Source organism: Poecilia reticulata, chromosome 18 (genome assembly GCF_904066995.2).
Source record: "Poecilia reticulata chromosome 18, P_reticulata-male-v2, whole genome shotgun sequence".
NCBI classification, from domain to species: domain Eukaryota; kingdom Metazoa; phylum Chordata; class Actinopteri; order Cyprinodontiformes; family Poeciliidae; genus Poecilia; species Poecilia reticulata.
The window spans coordinates 25,172,414-25,189,705 of NC_088847.1; the positions used below are offsets into that span (position 1 = coordinate 25,172,414).

General features: G+C 38.7%; 1 protein-coding gene across 1 annotated transcript in view; it reads left to right on the forward strand.

The window, feature by feature from the left end:
* Nucleotides 1–252: 252 nt before the first annotated feature.
* Nucleotides 253–17,292, forward strand: part of LOC145548480 (low affinity immunoglobulin gamma Fc region receptor II-like) — a 52,659-nt gene continuing 35,619 nt past the window's right edge. Inside the window, exon 1 of the mRNA XM_081598931.1 lies at nt 253–433. The gene's annotated coding sequence lies outside the window, so the exon portion shown is untranslated. The remainder of the gene's footprint in view (nt 434–17,292) is intronic.

Genomic DNA, 17,292 nt, shown 5'->3' on the forward strand with positions numbered 1-17,292 from the left:
CTCTGCCCCTCCTCTCTCTGCCCCTCTTCGCTCTGCCCCTCGTCTCTCAGCCCCTCCTCTCTCTACCCTCCTCTCTCTGCCCCTCCTCTCTCAGCCCCTCTTCTCTCTCAGCCCCTCCTCTCTCTACCCTCCTCTCTCAGCCCCTCTTCTCTCTCCCCCTCCTCTCTCCCCCTCCTCTCTCTGCCCTCCTCTCTCTCTCCTCCTCTCTCCTCCCCTCCTCTCTCTCCCCCTCCTCTCTCAGCCCCTCCTCTCTCTGCCCTCCTCTCTCTCCCCTCCTCTCTCAGCCCCTCCTCTCTCTCCCCCTCCTCTCTCTCTCTGCAGCAGACGGACCAGCAGCAGGAAGTAGGCGGCTCAGTGAGCCGTTCTCAGCTTCAGCCAAACATCGTCAGGTCACTGAGAAGAACAATGGAAGGAACATCTCACTGTCTGATCTGTAAGTAAAGTTTTAGTCTCTTTCTGCTGGATCAGCATTTCTCTCTGTCTGAGACACTGGAGACATTTTACTGGATGGGATTTAATAGGATCTGGTGATAGAATCACTGTGGGACTGGAGGTTTCTGTGTGTAAATGGATCTGTTGTCTAATAAAGTGACAGGAGAGGATGGTTGTGAATCAGCGCTGTATGAAAAAAAGTGATCAAACTTTTTATTTTTTCTTTATAAATAACATCTTAATATAAAAGCAGAAATATTAAAAATAAATATGAAGTCTGAGTTACACAGTTTCAGAGCACATTGTTTTCAATGTTTTTTTCAGATTATAATGAATAAATATGGATTTTTATTTATTCTCTAGTTCTGATCTTCTTGCTGAGCTGCTCTGCAGATCCAGATTGGTGAGCTTCTGTTACATTAAAATAATTCAAGGTTATGTCTGAGAATTTAATGAAAAATGTTAATTTGGATAATTATTATGTTATTTAGTTTTATTAACAACTGAAATCATGATAATTGAATCTCTTCAGTCTCTCCAGCTGCTCTGACTCCGAGTCCCAGCAGATCTCAGTTCTTTAAAGGAGAATCAGTGACTCTGACCTGTGAGGATGGAAACATCTCTGATGGAGGGACTGTGAGGAGAAACACAACCAGAGAGACCAGGACTCAGTGTGGAGATGGATTTGGAAGATCCATTGCTTCTACCTGCAGCATCAGCTACTTGTACCCATCAGACTCTGGTGTGTACTGGTGTGAGTCCACATCTGGATCCTCCCCCAGCAGCAGCAGCAGCATCCAGCTCTCTGTCTCTGGTAAGATCAGACTGTGGAGTTAGTGTTGCTGTGTGGAAATGGATGAAATGCTGTAGTTTGTCTCTGTGTTGAGATGGATCAGTGATCCTGCAGAGTCCTGTCCTCCCTGTGATGGAGGGAGATGACGTCACTCTGAGCTGCAGAGCAAAGAGTCCAGCCCACAACCTCCCAGCTGCTTTCTATAAAGATAAAGTCGTCATTGGTCATGGAGCATCGGGAAACTTTACTCTTAAAACAGTGAAGAGATCTGATGAAGGCTTTTATAAATGCAGCATCAGCGATCAGGGAGAGTCTCCATCCAGCTGGATCTCTGTGGAAGGTCAGCAGGACTGAAAAGATTGTTAAACTTTGGCTTTTATTAGAAATTGATGGGCAATTATTTAATAAATTGTTTTATTTTAGAGAAACCATCAACTGCTTCTGATGCTCCACCCTCTCCTTCACATCCATCATCATCTTCATCTTCCTCCCAGTTGTATCTGATTCTGGCTCTCAGATGGGGAATCGCTGCGGTTTTGCTGCCGACTCTGGTTTTACTGCTGAAACGATATTTTCAGAGAAAATATGGTGAGACGAAGCTTTAATTATCAATTCTCTGTTGGTTTAATAAACCAAATATTGACACATTGGTTGTCTATGTTAGTGTTTTCTAAAATATGTGTTTTATTATTATTCAATGATTATTTGACCAAGTCAGACACATATAATCTGTTGATCTTTAGCTGATGTGTCTTCTGGTAAATGTTGGTACATTTCATTCTCTCTGTTCTGCAGTTTGTGGTTTTTCTGATCACTGACTGATAAACTCTGCAGTCGTTCAGGTTCCTGTTCATGAGTTTCTATTTCTTTTGTTCTGTAAGATGTTTCCACTCATAAACATCTAAGTCAGGTTCAATTCACTAATACAGCATTTCAGCAACAAGGCCGTCCAAAGTGATAAAAGCATAATAATGTCACCAATTATGAAACAAGCTATAATCATTACATTTTGTCAAAAACTGATCAATGCTTCATTTACTTTGTTTCAAAAACACCGATACTTTAATCTTGAACATCCAGGTTCTAGACTAAATTTGCTTCTGGAAGAATCTCAACGATTTTCTTTTTACTCGCTTGGATCAAGAGGATGGAGAGAGAATGTAAGTAGAAAACCTTTTTAATATTGTTTTTTAAGTCTTTTATAATTAATGTTGCTAAAATTTACCAATATTTGGGTTTTCTTTTACCATATGATTTTATTTAATCAGCAACATAGAATCATGACGTAGATCATCATACACTTTGTTATTAAGTTATATGGCATCCTGACTTAGCGGATAAGTTTTACACGGGCGTGTTGTAGCTGACTGTAGCTAAATACACTTTGAAACCACGACAACGCATGTATATCTATCTAGTTATCATAAACAATTGAATGACTTATTTTCGTTATAACTTGTTGCATATCCTAAACTGACAACTCCACTGACGGTCGGACTTCTTGGCGTGCATGCAAGCAAGGTACTCACTGCATGTATGCTATTGTGACTGCGCATGGTGATCTGACAGAACAGAGGCATCCTGCATGTTTTAGTCTCCCTGGTTTAAAGCACCTGGATCAAATGATGGATCATTAGAGGCCTAAGAGGAACATTGACCTGCTGAGGAGGTTGTTACTGCCACCAGAGAGAGAATAAAACATGCAGGATGCCTCCAGGACCCAGTTTGGACTCCCCTGGTCTAAAATGTCTCATTATTGCTGCAGATAAATTTTGCGCGGCTCTTTGGACCAGAGAGGTCGACTAAACGGTGAAAATGGATCCTTCAAAGGAAGAGAGGAGAAGCTGAGGGCCTGACAGTCGCCCCATCAGCCCAAATCTGCAGGTCTGCCAGGAACCAGGATGAACCACTGGAGGACCAACCAGGTATCGACTGAACCGTGTTTCAATCATCTGGCTGTCATGCTAAAAGAAAAGCACATGGCAGACGGGCTGCGATAACTTTGTTTTGTCAGTTTTTCCAGAGTGGGACATTTTTGTGTCTGCTGCACATTCAGCCTGCAGAGACAGAAGTGCTGAAGGTCAGTGGAGCATCTTGTTGTTTCACCAGGTAAATGTTGCATAACTGACATTTAGTTGCAGACTGGACAACATTTCCATGTCATTATGTGGTTTCTTGTTGCAGCCATGTGAGGCTGTGATGATCTGGAAAGACGATGTCAGTCAGACCTTCTGGTATCTGGAACCAACCAGCAGACGGTCAGGCTGCGCTGGACGGAGAAGAAGCTCATCCTCTGCAAAGTGACCACATCCTGGGCAGCCATGAAACTCTTTAGCTTCACTTTGTTTCCTGTTTGTTACCATGGTGATATGACAAACATCTACGCTTTCCTGCAGACGCTGTGGATAGTTTTGATGTGGACAGAAGAAACAGTCTAAGAGTGACGGAGCTCAGAGCAAAGTTCACATCTAGTTCATCTGTTCAACTGAAACTTTACCACTTTAGTTTTGCTAAACAATAGGAAGAATAATACTGTAGGTGCATAATGCACCAAATGCAGTATTCCAGCATCCTAATGTTTTCCATATTCTATCCAGGCAAAAAAAATTTATTTTTATTACACAAGAATAATATAAGGTAATTATTTAATTATTTTTAGTTTGTATATTTGAGAGATTATTTTTTTCCCTGGTATCAGATGCTGAGGAAACATTTGAGGAACATTTTCAGGATTTTAATGTTGATCAAATTCACACGGTTTCAGTTTTTAGATCTTTTGATTTAAAATACTTTAACATCTCTGATGGTACAGATTCAGTCATATGTTGTGTCTGGTGGCTGAATTGTTTAGTTCATGTTGAAATATTAAAAACGTGAAATGTGAGTTGAGTTCTGTGTGATCTTTTCCTGTAGATTGTGAAACGTTGCTCTGATGGATGCAAACTGTAACCAGCAGAGGTCATTTTAGGATATGTTCATTTATATATATATATATAATATATTTATATTTAGTAGTGTTCATTTTTCTAAGTTTAATACTTAGGAAAGTAAAAAGTAACACTGTCAGTGTTGACATTTGATTCTGTTCAATCTGTAATTTTATCACTAATTTAGTGAACTTTAAAAACTCTCTTGTTGTTAATATGATACCACAGAAATGTAGTTTAACACTAATGGTTGACAGAATTTTGACTCTTTCAAAAGTGTTGATTTAACACTGCAGCAGTGGTTACAGTGTAAGTGCCATCGTTACACAAGAATAATGAGAATAATACACGGACTCAGCAGTCGGCAACCTGCAGCTCTCCTCTGATTCGGCTCAGCTTTTGAAAATAATTAATGAGTATTTAATTAAAATGTATATTATTTTAGTTCATTCATTTTCTAAATGTAACAGAAAATTAAGGAGATCTTGTAACATCAAACTCACAACTTGAACTTTTCGACCCCAGGTAGACCAACTACGGAGGAAAAGAAAAATATCTGAAGAAAATAGGACGTTCAATGTTACTGATGGTTCTTTTCTGTGTGAAACGGGTACAAATGGCTCTGAGTGGTAAAGGTTGCCGACCCTGAGCTACACAGATACACTGGATTATAACGTTGGCCTGAAAGAATACAGACCATTAATTAATAATTATTAATTAATAGCTAATAATTAATAATTCAGTAACATTTGCTCTGTCTTCACCTGCAGAGCAACTAAAGCTTTAAACTTATTTTCTCTACCATCTCATATCTGATCTAACATAAAGGGAAAGTGAAACTTCTTCTTGTTCCTCCAGCAGCTCAGACTGGTTGGCCTCTCTCTCTGTGGTCTTACTGGTTTCTTGTTGTTTTCTAGCTGGAGGTGAAAAGTTTCGTCTCTAAATGGTCAAGAAGTTTGTGGTCTGATTCTCAGTTTCAGAAAATGTTCCATGACGTCTTTAATGACTCACTGTTCAAAGATGTTGGGTTAAAAAAACCCTGCAAACTTTCTGCTGTTAAGTTCTGCTAAATAAAACATTTAAATATAATGAACCATGTTAACAGCTGTTTGTTTCTTCATTTTACAGAAACCGACCCTGTGAAGATAAATCAGAAACAGAAAATCATCAGAGAATCAGGTAAAACTTCCTATATTTATGAATATAAAGTCTGTTTCCAGCTTCTTGTTTTTCATTCTGATAAACTGGCTCATTGTGGCCGTCAGACCAGATGAACTCAGTTCTGCTGTGAATCAACATGTTTAATCATTAAAACAGATTCTAGGTATTTTCTTCAGCAGAAATATCAGTTCCTACATTTTTTCTTTCACAATCTAATAAGTCAGATCTATATTCTCATTATTTCTGATGGATTGATGCAAACACTGAAAAAACATATGAGCACCCTAAATAAGTAAGTAAAATAATAAGTAGGCCTGTTGCAATAAACAATAAAGCAGTTAATGGCACGATAAATTAAAATGAGCTCGATGATAAAGTGAGGATGGTAATATTGCTGGCTTGTTTTCATCGTGTGTCTTTCTGTAGTGACTATTTGTCCGACAACTCAAAATCCAAAAATCAAACAACTTAAGACTTCAAGGTGTTCAAAGTAAAAGTAACTGGCTGGATAGACTGTCAATGTGACTGACTGGCTGGTAAAAAACCATGTGACACCCCAGGTGCATAATGACCAACCTAAAACCAACGTATGTATGAAACACCCATGTCCCAAACTGAAATTGATTAACCAATTAAGACAATTACTAGTCAATAAACATATAACTAAAGTTAATTAACAATTCTAATTATAAATCAACCAGAAAGTCAGTAAATAAACATAAACTAAATAATCAAAATTCTAAGATTTAATTGAAAATAGAGAAGCAGCTCCTTCTACCAAAGAGACTGACTGACCCAAAGCTTCACTCCGGTGCCTCCAGGTGGAGACAGGTACCCAGGTGGAGACAGGTAGAGACAGGTACCCAGGTAGAGACAGATACCCAGGTAGAGACAGGTACCCAGGTAGAGACAGGTACCCAGGTAGAGACAGGTACCCAGGTGGAGACAGGTACCCAGGTAGAGACAGGTACACAGGTGGAGACAGGTAGACAGGTAGAGACAGGTACACAGGTGGAGACAGGTACCCAGGTGGAGACAGGTAGAGACAGGTACCCAGGTAGAGACAGGTACCCAGGTGGAGACAGGTACCCAGGTAGAGACAGGTACCCAGGTGGAGACAGGTACCCAGGTAGAGACAGGTACCCAGGTAAAGACAGGTACACAGGTGGAGACAGGTAGAGACAGATACCCAGGTAGAGACAGGTACCCAGGTAGAGACAGGTACCCAGGTGGAGACAGGTACCCAGGTAGAGACAGGTACACAGGTAGAGACAGGTACCCAGGTAGAGACAGGTACCCAGGTGGAGACAGGTAGACAGGTAGAGACAGGTACCCAGGTAGAGACAGGTAGACAGGTGGAGACAGATACTCAGGTAGAGACAGGTACACAGGTGGAGACAGGTAGACAGGTACCTCCCCTCTGGTTTCCTTGGTAACAGCGAAACACACTGAGGGCTAAAAACCTCAGTTTTCTCCACTGGACTGAACCTAACACAAAGTTCAATCATTTTCATCTTTCTTATGTAGCGTCAGTGACCCGCGTGTGCAGGTCTGCGTGTACGAGCGTGAAATTTGACATGAATCAATACCCTGTTTGTTTGGTTGGATGAGGACAAGCGACTGTCGCTTCACTGCAAACTCCATAGAAATGAATGGAGACGGAACAGAGCTGTCTCCGGTCACTGTTTCATCAGTTACCTGCAGGAACACACATAAATTATTAAAATCATACATTGAGGTGGTGCAGGGGTTAAGCACAGCCCACATATGGAAGCCTCAGTCCTTGACGCGGATGTCCCAGGTTCGATACCCGGCCTGGCGACCTTTGCCCCATGTCTTGGCCACTAGAACCTAAACAATCTTACATTGTGATTCTGAATTTTTTACGTCCCTCCCAGTGAACATTCACCATAGATTAACATTTCATAGCTGAATGTAACATAGTGACTTGATTGTGTTATAAAATGCCATCAAATGCCTGGAAAGTAAATAACACCTTTAATACCTTCTTGGTTCATAAATGTTTTTCAAATGATAAACAGTTTAGAGTGACTGTAGAGAGGCTGACTGGTTGAAACCTAAACTGGACCCTCTGGACCAAATCAATCTGCTGTGATTAAGATCTGCTACAGTATTTATTCTAATTAAATGCTCATAAAGGTAAAGCCTAAGATTTCATTCTGTAACTCACAACATATGAGTTATAGAAACATAAGTTTTTCCATAATTGATGTTATAAATGAATAAATTAGTTTGTTTTTAGTCTGAATGAACAAACTGAACCATGAATCTGATCACATGTTAAAATATCAGGGATTGAACGTCTCACTGCTGGTAATGAGAAGCAGCTAAATTAATATTTTCTATGTGTATTAAATATGTTATATAAACTAAAATAAAACCTTTTCTCTCTGGTAAAACAGTTAAAGCAAAAACTCCTTCCAGAGAAAACCAGCCAATCAGAGAAGAGAATCAGGTGGCGAGGTCAGGGTTACTGACACTTTAACTGAAACATTCATCTGATCTGAAAGCAGCAGGTGGGGTCAAAGGTCACAGCTGCTCAGTAAGAAGGTCACATTTCCACTGGTTCCAGGTTTGATCGCAATAAATCAGCTTTTTATTAACCTCTTAAACTTTAACCATTTATATTTAATTTATATTTTAGCCATAAAATAAAGGAGAGAAGATGAAAATCCACACAAATCCTAATAAAATCAGAAAACAGATCAAATGGAGAACGTCTTAGTCCGACTTTCTGCCCTGATATAAACAGTTTATATTGAAAACCACAACTTTTCATTCCAGGGTAGAAATTTAGGCAGGTCAGTAAATATCCTGGTTGTTTCAGTTGGTTTGATTATTATTTAACGTTCTTTAGTTCTTATTTTGATCAGATCAGCTGGTTTCTGTTGTATTTTAATTCAGTTATTCTCAGTTCATTATTATTCATTCCTTCTGTCCAGTTAGTTTTTGTCTCAGTTTCTTAGTTTCCTTATTTGCTCTCCCTCTCTTTCTATCTCACTCTGTCTGTCTCTCCCTTTCTTTTTCTCTCTCTCTTCATACCTGCAGCCTGTTAGCCAATCAGCTCCCGTCTTTTGTTCCTTCTGGTTCCTCCAGTTAAATCCTGTTCCTTCCCTGTTTCCCCTGCTGGCTTTTTGTTGCTGGTTTCTGGTTTTGTTCTGCTCTGGCTCCCTGTATTTTCTGTGAATTTTGTAAGTTTTGCCCTTTGGTTTTTAATAAAACTTCAAATCTACTCACCATCTCTGCCTCGTTGCATTTTGGTCATCCATCAACACAACCAATTCATGACAGTAAATCCAGAAAACCTAAAATCTGAACCACAGAGGGATGTCTGGAAAAACAAGATATTATTAAAGACAAAGTAAAGAGTATATTTCTGTAGCAGCGTTCTCACTTCTTTGCCTCATGGGGTTTGATGACCTGGTAGCTGATGTGACTCAGATGCTCCTGGATGTTTCCTCCAGTCAGGCCTTCAGTAAGTCTCCCAGTATCTCTGCTGGGTTTGACAGTCTGTCTGTAGCGATGCCCCATCCACTAAGACGCCCTGCAACCGCAGCCTTCTGCCGTCTCTGAGGCGGATGCTGCTGTGTTGTTCTTGAAGGTTTTACAGATTCATCATGATTTTGTGGACAGAAATCAGCCTGAGCTTTTATTTTAACATGTTCTGTCTGGCAGTGCAACACTCTGAACTGTAATCTGTCAAGACGAGACCAAACAGATTAACTTTCTCCAGTGGAGCGTTACGGCTTTCCCTATGATGCTTCACTCGATGTATAAAACTTTGTTATAAATTTCTTTAGATTCATTTCCAATGTAACAAACAGAGACAATAAATGTAGAAGTCACCCAGTGCTTGAAGCTTCGCGTCATCAGAAATCCACTGGACTGTAGTTACATCATAACTAGCTGGTAACTAGTTACATTTACTCAGTTACATTAACTTCAGTAAATTTAGAAAAAAAAATTGGTAACACTTTATTTGAAGGGGGGTGAATGAGACTGTCATGACACTGTCATAAACATGACATAACACCTGTCATGAGCATCAATAAGTCTTCATGAATATTTATGACTGTTGTCATAAAGTGTCATTCGGTAAATGATGACACTTTTAATACAAAGTTGACATAATTCGAAATGTCTTCATTATGGCAACTTGTCATTAACCAAGAAATCATGATCTAACATAATTTTGTCATAATAGTAGTCATATTGATTTAATTATTACACTAGCAAATGCTTTAACAAAACAATGATTAATATTTCCACTTGCTGAAATAAAGCAAAACAAGTAGGACAAGCAATAAAGATTTCATTAAGCTTTATTATACTGTCAAATGATTTAATAACAGACTCATTAACAATTTATTTTACATCAACTAAAGTGGAACAAATAGCACCAGTTATGAATATGTCATTAAGTGTCATTACAGTGTCATTAAGTAAAGTGAAACAAGCAACAGTTATGAAAATGTCATTAAGTGTCATTAATATTAACTCTTACCTCAAGTAAAGTGAAACAAGTAGCAACAGTTATGAAAATGTCATTAAGTGTCATTAATATTAACTCTTACCTCAAGTAAAGTGAAACAAGTAGCAACAGTTATGAAAATGTCATTAAGTGTCATTACAGTGTCATTAATATTAACTCTTACCTCAAGTAAAGTGAAACAAGTAGCAACAGTTATGAAAATGTCATTAAGTGTCATTAATATTAACTTTTACCTCAAGTAAAGTGAAACAAGTAACAACAGTTATGAAAATGTCATTGTCATTAATATTAACTTTTACCTCAAGTAAATTGAAACTAGTAGAGCAACAATTATAAAGATGTAATGTAGTACAGTGTACAGTGTTAAATGCTATGCCAACAGAGTCATTGATATTAAGTCTTACCTCAAATGAAGTGAAACATACTGGACTACTTATAACTACCATCATAACTGTAGAACAAACCCTTCGTACATTGGAATAAAACAAAAGATAACTTGTTCTAAGATAGCAGAGTTAACGTCTGGTCAGCATATTACTCTGAAATACTGAATGAAAAACTAAAACAGAATTACTTACTGCAGCAGCTCTCTGAAGACGTCCAGAAATGCTCAGAAATTACAGCTGTTTTTGCAATAGTTAATCATGGTGAAAGCCTTTTTATGAATTCAAACTTGGTGAATCTCTTCTGAACATTCTCATAGTCGATTCATTGTGGTCACTTAAAAAAAGAACAAAAAGAAAAAAAAAATCATCACATTCCAGCCTTTATTTAAATACCATTCCAAAAATGTACCTTGCTGCACACAATCAGAATGGTAGACTGGCAGACAAATCCCTAGTTAACATGACTGGTTGTTATAAAGAGCAATACAATTATTTCTTAATACAAGAGCATAATAACTGGAGCTGAACAAAATTATTCTGATCAAATTGCAGAAGTTCAGACAGACTGGCACTTTTATTCAGAATGCATCATTTAATGTATAGTTTTAGGCATGTGGGTATATTTTTACTTAATGAGCATTCTAAATTATTTCTAACCAGATACTCTAACTTATGGTTGTTTGCAAGGATCATATTAATTAAAAAAAATAGATTTAACATCAGTTTTTAGTTGTCTAAAATGTAACTTATTAACTCAACTGGTGAATGTTGATCCCTGCTCTCACTTCCACTCTTACCTCGCCCTTCCCACCCCACTTCACATGGTGAAAATATTTACACAAAAACAACTTACCTAATTTTCTTGGGGAATATTTTATCTGCTTTTTTCTCTTTGGTCAAATAGGAACTTCTTCCTCTGGAGGCTGGTCCTTATTATCATCCTCCACACTCGTAGCATGTCTTCATTAGCCAACTTTGTCCCCCCATCATGTGTCCTTAGGCTAGCCTGGGTCTTCATGTGGCTAAAGTTCCCAAAGCAAAGAACACAAGCACTGTGTCACATCAGCCAAGTTGCTAAATAATGCGCATAAAGGATAACTTTCACTAACATATTGGCTTTTAATTTGCTAGATTAAAATTGGAGGGGAAAAAACAATTTGCCTGTGTTAGAAATATGTTTAATATTAAGGGCTAACGTTACAGTGATGGAGTTTAATAACTTTAGCTAACATTAACTTACAGCAAGGTAGGATTGGCTTGAATTGCTCGTAGCTAACATTACAGAGAAAGAGAACATAGTCAATGTTATTGTCTCAAAGAAAATGTAAAATTAATGACACATAACTCATATGTATTAGGTGTCAAACTTCGGCTTCTTCTTAAAGAGGAGGTCTGGCCGTTATAACTTGTGTTAGGTTTGCCCCACAATATGGAAGATTTCTTCTTCACCAACACCCTGCACGCCTGTTCGTGCACTGCTGCCTCTCACTGGTGGAGATGGTGTATTGCACTACTTAACACTTGTGTTTAGAAATGGGGTCCAACCGACCCCACACACGTAAAACTTTTATCATTTGCCACAGTTCTCTACGTTTGCCTCAGTCCTCGCACACACAAGGGTTAAAACAGCCTTAAATAATGTTTCAAATGCTAAGTTCATAAGTGCTTTGTAGACATCTTGCTGTAAAACTTTAGGATCGATTAAATTAAGAAAATTAAGAATAAACAACATGGCAGAGCTATATAATATTACTACATAAAGCTAATTTTTAAAGTTTAATCGGTAATACTTTTATAACAAATTTATGTCAGATCATGATTTCTTGGTTAATGATAAGTTGTCATAACAAAGACATTTTGAATAATGTCAATTTTGTATTAAAAGTGTCATGATTTACCGAATGACGCTTTATGACAACAGTCATAAATATTCATGAAGACTTATTGATGCTCATGACATGTTATGTCATGTTTATGACAGTGTCATGACACTCTTATTCACCCCCTTCAAATAAAGTGTTACCAAAACTTTTCAGAGTATTTTTACTGCTCTGTACTTTTTACTTTTACTTGAGTAATTTACTTGAGTTAATCTCTCTTCTACCAACAGAGTAACGGCACTGAATGAAGAACAAACATGTTTTAACCAAAGACTCTCCAGAAACTCACCTGCAGTTTTAAAGTTTCATAAGTTTTATATTGAAATAAACTGATTTGCAAAGATTTTACTTGTTCCTGATTTTATTTTGTAAATTTATTCATATGAATTATTTTCATTTTCATCTGTACAATTCCTAAATCTCCACATCTTTATATATATATTTTTCTGCTGATGATGGGATTTTTAAATATTAAATATTAATTTGAGAAACCTTAAAACAAAAATATTTATTTATTTTCTAAACAATTTCTATTTTTTATATTTTGAGTATAAATGTGTGAAAGCAGTGCTGGTTTTATCTGAGTTTTTACCCACCTCTGCCCATACATTAAGATCAGATTCACCAATTTAGAAACTATTCAGTCTAAATCCATAATAGCAGGTCAACTGTCTCATTACCCTGAGCTTCTCTCAGCTTTCAGTATTAGACTCTAAAAATGAAGAACCTTTCTAGTGAGATTTCTGTTGGAACATAGAAATCCCGGAGAAATCCCAGCCATTCTTCTAAAGGAAGCAGGAAACTCTACCTTCCTTTAAATAGGACACAAAACGAGTTAAAAAACTGTAAATGGACACTCGTGGAGACTTGAGAGTATAAAGACTGTTGAATTTGAGACTGGGGTGAGATTTTTTGGTATGGAAGATTGTGCAAGTATTTGATGGCATGCCTGTAAATCTCCCTGTATATATTGTAAAATTCTGAAATGTGCATGTTCTTGGCTTATTGAGTAACCAACTGCTTTTGAAGTGGCGTTAAGATTTAGTCTTCATTTTGACTGTGTAGTGGCGATTGTTTGTTAAACCAAACATCCAACAAAGTTCCATTAAGCCACTGAGGCACTGGATTCAGTTCTCTTTAACGCAGGCAAAAGAAAGTTCAATATCCAAACGTGTAAGTTGTTCTTCATTATTTATTTCTTGACATCTTTGCAAAAGAAAACAATTACGGAGATAACTTTTCCTTCTACCTCTCTTGCACTGGTAAAAACCATAGGCCCCAAACCCAAATGCCTGTTGGTCCTTTACCAGGCTCCTACACTTATAGAAAGTGGACCAACCCACCTCACTTCCTGTTTGCTTAGAAAAACAATAATAATAAAACAAAAGATAAATAAAATCAACAATTATTAACCTACAAATAAGTTCTGTAAATAATACAAAAATATAAATTTAAGGATAAGCTAACAAAATTCAAATGGATAAAGAAAATAAAGAATAAATAGCTCCAACACTCCGGCCCCTAATTGTGGATAATATCACAATTATTTTAACAAGGAAAAGGAGCTATTCTCTCAAACATGCTCTTGATTCCTCAGGGTGATGCTTCCAGTAGCAAAATTAGTTTGGTCACAGGTCTTTCCAGGACACTGGTCTTTGTTTGTAATTGCACAGAACGTACCAAGCCTTTGGCATCCTGGTTTACACTCAAGACTTTGGCCATCATCCATGAACTTCTTGGAGCTGTAGAGTCTGCCATTAAGACAACATCTCCAGGAATGAGACATCTTTTAGTTCTTGTCCATTTCTGTCTTTCCTGCATCAGAGGCAAGTACTCAGAAAGCCATCTTTTCCAGAACAGCTCTGCCATGTATTGCACCTGCTTCCACCTTTTCCTGACATAAAGATCCTTTTTGTGGAACAGTCCTGGTGGCAAAACTGGTTTGGTTTTCAGCAACAACAAATGGTTGGGTGTGAGTGCCTCAAGATCATTTGAGTCATCTGAAACTTTGGTAATAGGTCTGTCATTTAATATGGCTTCAACTTCACAAAATATTGTTTGAAGTCCTTCATCATCTAAAACTTGTTCTTTAAGAACAGAGATTAAGATGCTTCTTATGGAACGAATTAAACGCTCCCAAACTCCACCTTGGTGAGAGGCTGCTGGGATGTTAAAGTTCCATTTGATGCCATCCTGCACAAAAGCATTTTGAATTTTGGCATGGTTCAGCTCAGCCAAACTCTCCTTCAGCTCTCGATTTGCACCAACAAAATTTGTGGCATTATCGGATCTGATGGTGGAAACTGGGCCTCTTCTACAGATAAACCTGCGGACTGCGTTTATACAGGAATCTGTATCGAGGGTGTATGCAATTTCCAGATGTACTGCACGGCTGGTGAAACAAGTGAACAGAACTCCATACCTTTTCAGGAGACTTCTTCCTCTTTTAACACTTACAGGACCAAAGTAATCCACTCCAACATTTGTAAAAGGAGCGGTGTCAGGCAGAACTCTTTCTTCTGGCAGATCTGCCATCTTTTGTTCAACAAACTTTCCTCTGTTACGTCTGCAAACAACACAGTGAGAGATTATTTTTCTGGCAGCTGAATTAGCATTTATGATCCAGTAATTTTGTCTTAATCTGGACAACATATGTGCTCTTCCTGCATGTCCCAACTGTTGATGAATATGGCGTAAAATCAGTGTAGACACATACATATCCTTTGTTAAAATTGCAGGGTGCTTTGCTTCAACAGGCATGGCTGTTTTATTCAACCTGCCACCCACTCTGAGGACCCCAGCATCTAATACTGGGTCGAGTTTGTATAGAGAACTTCTCTTGGAGACTGCTTTAAGGCCACTGGTGATTAAAGCCATTTCAGTTGTAAATTTCTGTTGTTGTGCAAACTGAATAATAGATAGCTCTGCCTTGGCTAAGTCTTCAGGAGTCAGATTTTCTTTCTTCAGAGTTGTCTTGAATCTGTCCATCCGCTTTTCTAGTTCTTTCTTTTGATTTTCTGGATTATTTTTATTCAGGTCTGCAGCAGCAAACTCTTTCCTTTTCTGTTGCAGCAACATCAAAATGTTTTTCAGCTTTAGAAACCAGGCAACAGAGGTTTTAAGTTTTGTCCAAGATGAAAAATAATGAATCAGATGGTTCGCAGCATTTTGTGATTCCTTCACAACAACACTTACTGTTAGGTCCTTTTTGACCTCTGGGTCATCTGCAGGAATTGCATGGTGATCCACATCCAGTTTCGGCCATTCCTCTTCTGATCTGTGGAGAAATTCTGGCCCATTTATCCATCTCCTGCATCTGAGGAACTCCTCAGCTCTCAGGCCTCTGGATGCATCGTCTGCAGGATTCTCCTTGGAGGAAATGTATCTCCACTGATTCACATCTGTTGCTTCTCGGATGACAGAGATTCTGTTTGCAACAAAGGTGTGAAATCTTCTGGTTTCACTGGAGATGTATTTCAGTACCGTTGTACTATCAGTCCAGAAAACAGGTTTTTCCAACTGTATCTGCAGCTCCTTTTGCAGCAGTTTATTCACTCGGACAGCAAGAACAGCAGCTGTCAGTTCCAACCTGGGGATTGTTGTTTGCTTCATAGGTGCAACTCTTGCTTTTCCTAGAATGAAAGCAACATGTGAGATGTTATTCTTTTCCAGTTTTAGATACGACACTGTTCCATAGCCATCTTGACTTGCGTCAGAGAAATGATGGAGTTGTGCTTTGTCTGGTTTTTTGATGCAGCTTGGTTTGATGCAACGCTCCACTTTAAAACTGGATATCAGCTGGAGATCCTCCAGCCAATCAAGCCACTTTCTAGACAGAGAATGGGGAATAACTTCATCCCATTTCAGATTTTGTCGACAAAGTTCTTGAAGCAACAGTTTAGCTGGCATACTGAAGGGAGCCAGGATTCCCAAGGGATCATACAGTGAGCTAACCACAGACAAAATGCCCCTTCTGGTCTGTGGGCGGTCCTGCACAGACGTTCTGAACCTGAACTCGTCTGTTTCAATGCTCCACTGTAAACCCAGTACTCTCTCAACTGGAAGTTGGTCTTTGTCCAAATCCAGATTCTTGATTTCTTTTGCTCTCCTCTCCTCTGGGATTGACATGAGCACTGTGCGACTGTTGCTGACCCATTTTGAAAGTTTGAATCCTCCTTTAGAGCAAAGGTCTGTCAGCCTCTTCACCGTGTGCACTGCATCTTCTTCTGTGGGAACAGATTTTAAACAGTCATCCACATAAAAGTTATTTCTGATTATATCAATCACTTCAGCTGGAAACTGTTGTGAGTTGTCAACGGCAGTTCTTTGCAGAGCATAATTTGCACAGCTGGGAGAAGACACTGCTCCAAACAAATGAACCAACATCCAGAACTCCTGTGCAGGTTTTGATGTGTCGCCATGACGCCACCACAGGAAACGGAGAAAGTTGACATGTTTTTCAGAGACATAAACTTGGTGAAACATGGCATCGATGTCTGCTGTTAGTGCAACAGGCTCTTTTCTAAATCTGATGAGGACTCCAACCAGAGAGTTTGTGAGGTCGGGTCCCTGTAGAAGCTGACTGTTCAGTGATGTTCCTTTATAAGTTGATCCACAGTCAAATACAACTCTCAACTTGCCTTTTGTGGGATGATGCACTCCATGATGCGGGATGTACCACAATTGTCCATCATCTTTCTGTAACTCCTCTACTGGTACGGCCTCAGCATGTCCTTGTTGCAGCATGTTGTTCACACATGCAGTGTATTCCTCCTTGTACTGAGCATCCTTTTCAAATCTCCTCCTGAGGGTCTGGAGGCGCTGCTCTGCAACACAGATGTTATTCGGCAAGCTGGGACTTTCACTCCTGAAAGGTAAGTCAATGTGATAATGACCTCCAACAAGTTTTGTTGAGTTATTAACAATGTTCATGAAAAGCAGATCCTCTCTGGACATTTCAGTTTTCTCCTCTGATGATTTTTCATTAAAATCATGATTGTACTGTTTGACCAGCATTTCTTTAAGATGCTCAACAGATATCCTGTTGGCTGTTACAGCAGTGCAGACATTTTTATTTTTGCTGTTGCTTCTAGTGTGCAGGGGACCATTTATGACCCAGCCAACTTTAGTTTTTACATAAGGTCCACCATCCACACTGTTTATCACCTCCCAGGGCTCTAAAACGTTTGAAGCATCCGTT